Consider the following 6,057-nt stretch of genomic DNA (forward strand, 5'->3'; position numbering starts at 1 on the left):
ACTTCTAATACAAATCAATGAATTTTAAAACAAATTCAAGAAAAAACCAAAATAATTATGACTACTCAAGTCAGAATTAATATTTTGACAAAATCATATCCTCATAAAAAATTTTGCCTAAGAATCAAGCAATTCAAAAACCCATTTGATTGTATACATTCTTGCAACTCAATAACAAATAAATGTCACTGTCATAAAAATATTTGTGACAGAAGAAAATTAAATTATCTCAACTAATGCAAGAGATACACCCTTATATTAATAAAATGGTTCATGGTTTAACAAATTCTACTACGCAAGTAAAATAATTATTAATGACATCTCATGTCACATAATTCAATAATCAACATAAAAGATTTCTTAAATTACTTCCCAATTAAATGGACCGATATAATTACATACATCTTCATGTTTAAATTTCTCTAGTGTTTAAACACCCATTCAAAATTGATTAGAAATATTCAAATTAACTTGCTTATGTCCAAAGTCGACATAACAATTTATCATTCCAAATCACTTGAAATTATCGTTAAGAAATAACTTGAGTTGATATCATACATGCATATCAAACGCATCAACTAAAAATAATGAATTAACAAAATAAATTAATCATGCACGATCCCATCACTTGCATCATGAAATAAAATGATTCTCAACTCATAAATAAAATCCAACGCATTTAAACTTTAAACTTCAAAATGACAAAACATACCTTCATTTAATAAGTTTGATTTGTACATAAATAAACAAATTTAATATGCATTAAAATGTTCTTGTGAATATATATATGTATATATATATATATTTTCTGACTCAAGTGCAGAAACAATTCAAGACTATGAATCCACATTGTAATAAAAATAAAATTAGTTTGTAAAACTAATATTTTACTCTAGAAACAAATTCTTCCATGTATACTCACGATGAACTATGATAAAATCAAAATAATTAACACCTTTTTACAAAGGGTTCAAAAATAAGTGGTCAACCAAACGAAACCATAAATTACATACAAAATTAACAGATTGTGACCGAGTCACAAAGTTACATGATTGATTAACAAAATTAATTTTCTAGTTACTAAAACCAGAAAATGAATTACAATACAAAATAATTTTGTTTTCCTTGTTACTAAAACTGCTAAAATAAAATACCGAAATAATATCTGATTACAAAAATCAGAAAATCAAACCACAAATTAATTTTCTAGTTACTTAAATCAGAAAATAAATTATAACACAAAATCATTTTATTTTTCTTGTTACTAAAACTAGAAAATACTGTAATTTTATTTTCCTTGTTACTGAAACTAGAAAATAAAATACCACAAAACTATCTGATTACAAAAATCAGAACAAACACAAAATAATTTTCTAGTTACCAAAATCAGAAAATAAATTAAAACACAAAATAATTTTATTTTCTTTGTTACTAAAACTAGAAAATAATATAATTTTATTTTCCTTGTTACTAAAACTAGAAAAATAAAATACCAAAATAATTTTCTGTAACACCAAATAATATTCTGCAATTGTTAATGACACCAGTATATTACTACTAGTTGTCAAAGAAAAGAGACAGTATATTACTACTATCTGTCAAATAGCATAAATCACTATTTGTTTTTCCAACCAGAATATTAGTTTGAAAACACAGAAAATTAAATACAATGAAGATACCAAAAAGGAGTCTGTCTTAAGATTGTTGGACAATCTTCACTGTATTTAAAAGATTTAATTCTATTGTGTACAAAACAACAACTAGAATTTAAAGAAATAAAGAAAATGAGAGAATTTGTTTGATTACAAAAATCAAACTCGAAATAATAAATAAATAAATAAAAACAGATTTTATTTTGTTACAAAAACAAAATTAAAATCTGATTTAAATAAATAACAATAACACAAAAATTAATTAAATAAATTACTTGATTTAATTTCTTCGAATTATAATCTGATCAAGTCCAGTGTTTGACACTGTGTCCTTAAGACAGATTCGTCCTCTCCACGGTACTTTCAGAATCTGGACGTCTATCTCCCAAGATAAAATAATCTATCAACGAATAAAAGTAGCACTACAATTTATTCGTTCGTCGAACACACTAAGTGTTTATACTCTCTGTAACAAGAACTTAATACAAAATGAAGAATAAATTTATAGCAGAAGATGGAGTACGAAAATTGGAGTATTTTCCAAATGGGGGGGCTTAGTCTATTTATAGATGGATTGGTGGCTTTTCATTTTGAATTAAACAGGTACTGTACCTGTTCAATTTGAATTAAACAGATACAAAACTGTTTAGGCACTGTTTGGTTTGAAATTCAAACAGATTTAGAGTTGTTGGGTTCAAAAAACGGAAGGGCCCTGTTTGGATGTACAGGAAAAATCGAACCAGATTATTTCCGGTTAATTTGAATTATGGATTTTATTTTACCAAAAAATAAAAATAAATTCAAATGTTTTTGGCCCAAAAAGATTAGTATTGGGCCGAACAAGCCCAACCACACACCACGCACCCAAGCCCGCCCAAACGGATGGTGGCGCGCGTGTCGTGATTTTTTGGTCCAATGGGTCTAGCCCATTTTGCCCATAACCTCTCCCTCTAAAACACTTGGGTACCCCTTGGGGCACACCCCAAGTACCAAACCCATGCCTTATAAACCCTTTCAAAACTTCCCACCAAATCAATGTGGGACAAACCATTTTATAACCTTAAGGAATTTTCACCAAAACTCCATTTCCATGGAGCACACTTTGGCTTCAATTTCCTATTCACACGGTAATGGTTTTGAGCAACCAAATATACCACGTGAATCACAACGTATCATAGAACGCGTTACCACTTTGACCCGAATAAATCGACGCTCGGGGTCCACCTAAAAAATAGACCAAACTTGAGAAAAAATTCTGATTTTACCCAAAATTTTTCTACCATTTCCAACACTCACTACCACTGCGAGCTTATCGGGGACCTTTTTCAATCAATTTTTAATGATTTTTTTAACGTTGGTAACTCTTTTATTGAAATAAAATAAGTAAAGAAAATTAAACCGTAAAGTATTTTTATAAAATTCATTACTTGTCCACTTTAATCATATTTGCGGTTAAACTTTAAGAATTTGTTATATTGCTATTTTTCATTTCAAATTAATTTTCATCATTTTGTATTTGTTCTGCTACAATCTTCTCAGATGTGTGATCATTGTCATTCATCTTGTCCAGCCTTGTGAAAATTATGTATGTATTTCCAGAAGCAAGTTTAATTAAATTGTAAAATTTACTATATTTACCATCCTGCAATTAGAATAACAATAGTATAGTTTTAAATTAAATTATTTCCTTTGCTATGCATGCATGTTACTAATGTGAAACTGCTTATGCATTTGGTAAACTTGCATTTTCTTTGGATGCTATGAATTTAGTTGCTGGATGTTCAATAATTTTCTCAGTCGCTTCAAATAATATGATATACAATTGTCTTTCTCCATCTCCCACTGTAAGTTTCATCAAATATTTAATATTTGATGTGGCAAATATAAGTAAATTACGAGATTGTAATTTTGATATTTAACAAATGCTAAGCATTAATTTGTGTTGTTATGTAGAACTATCATACACTTTAGATGATGCCCTGAATTTGCGTTCTTACTTTTACTGCATTCTATTCCTTATTCAGTTTGATAAACTTTATAATTGCACACTTTGCAAGTAATATACCAACGTCGGTCTAGATTGTCTATATGGATTTTTTTATTCATGGTGTATTAATATTAATATTAATTTAGTGAAGTAAAAGAAAAATCTTGATATTTGAAAATTTTAATTATTATTTGGATGATAAATTATGTACCTGAAAATCAAGTAATTAACGATCAATCAAATCTTCTATCTTCACTTGTTCGGAACTTTGCTTATTTGTTGCCCATAATGGTGTACCTAGCTTGCTTTCAATTGTTTTTTTGATTGCAAATGCACATAAAATATTTGTTAATTTTCTTATTGTATAAAACTGTAAATATAGAAATAGAAACAATAATATACCATTATATAAGATTAGGAAAATTTTAAATTAATTGACCATACCCCATTTTTCAAAAAAGAATACAAATACCTTAAAAATACTAATTTCAACTAAGAAGAATGAACATGCATCAACCAATAAAATGACTGAACTTATTTTCTTAAAACATTTAACTTACATAAAGCAGAAATTAATTATTTTGCAGGAAAATCCAATTAGTTAGTATGTATTAATATGTGAGTTTGAAAAGCCACTAATGTATATTTTTGTGTCGATTGATGTTTTTCGAAAATGTTAATTGAAAATTTTTAATACTTTTATATATTAATTGAAAAATATTAAATTAATATTTTAAGTTTAAATTAAATTAATCCCTTTAATTTAAAATATTAAATTAATACCTTTTATATACCTTTATGTATTAAATTAATATTAAATATTAAAAATCACAATAATACAAATAACATATTTTGGGAAGGAAAATTTTATTTATACTTTTATTATTTTATATGTATAAAGGCTAGGGGCAAATATGTCATTTTAATCTGACAGGAAGTAAGTGTAATTTTTCAAATGTGAGAGGAATCTGCATTAAATAGAAAGTTCATGGGGGTGTTAGTGTAATTTACCCATTATTTTTTTATTTTTTATTTTTTAAGTTTTTAAAATTTTTACAAAACCAAACGTTTTTGTTCCAGACTGAGTCAACTCAATGATTTGGCTTAGTATTTGATCCTCTCATGGCTAAAATCCTAGCTCCATCACTTATAGTGCACTACTTTAAAATAATCTCAACTGTTATTTTTTTATTTTATTTTTTATTTTTTATTTTTGATACAAGTCCTGAGAAGTAAATAATTAAGATTCATTTATAATTTGATGACTATCCTAATACCTTGCGTGTGAGGTATCCAATAGCCTCTTTTATTCTACCGTATAGAAAACGTTATAATAATTTGAAGGAGAAATACTGCCAATGAAGTCTTCTTTCAACTGAAAAATGAGTTGATGACACAAGATACAGGAATTTAGTGAATGAGACATTTTTGTAAGACGTGATATTTGGGTTCGTGAAGTATTGTGAGTGCAATTTTTATTATCTCTCTTATTCATTGTTAAAAAATGGTGCAAGGTAAATGGAGTCCAGCTAAAAACAATTTAAGAAAACAGTGATATAAAAAAAGATTAAAATAAAATATTATCTTTTAATAATAAATCATTATATGAGATGGTAAATATATGATGATGTATTATGATCTAGTGATGACAATATGTTAATAAACTTATTCTTTAAAATGATCAAAACTAAACCAAAATAGACACCTTCTTATGAGATTTGAGGTTTGGGTTCACAAACTATTTACGAGTGTAATTTTCCTCATCTCCCTTTTATTGATTGTAAAAAAACGGTGCCTGTAAGCAAACTATAAAGAGTTAAGCAAAACAGTATATATATAAAAACAATATATATATATATATATATATATGAAACTAATAATAAATCATCATATGAAAGGATGACATATGATCTACTGATGTCAATAAACTTGGGAAATGAGTTGGCTTTTTGATTTTTTTAGGTATTTTAGCCTGAGCTAAGAAGTTTGGTTTGGGAAGGACTTTTTGACTTTTTTGACTTCTTTTGTGAGAGAAGAGTGTAATGATTATGGATTGGATGTGATGTTTTGTTTGTTGTGACTAAAATAGCCTATTTTATTTTTTGTGGCTAAAATAGCCAAAAAAAAAGCCTGAAAACCTTCTTCCCAAACGGTGCCTAAAAAATCAGAACTAGACCAAAAAAATCTGGCTTTGTATGTAATCAAAACCATCAAATGATTTCAATAGTTTGATGAACAGAGAAGATAAGAAGAATCATAAAAAAATTGTCAAGAAGTTTATCCGAAAAAGAAATGGATGGTCTAAATTCAATTATTATATAGTGAAACCTATACTAATTTTTTTTGGGTATTTTTTAAATATATATATATATTTTTGATTCATAGCATTGCTGTTTGATTTGGTCAATTTAATGAATG

Source organism: Camellia sinensis, chromosome 8 (assembly GCF_055761805.1).
Source record: "Camellia sinensis isolate YWXY chromosome 8, ASM5576180v1, whole genome shotgun sequence".
In the NCBI taxonomy this organism is placed as follows: domain Eukaryota; kingdom Viridiplantae; phylum Streptophyta; class Magnoliopsida; order Ericales; family Theaceae; genus Camellia; species Camellia sinensis.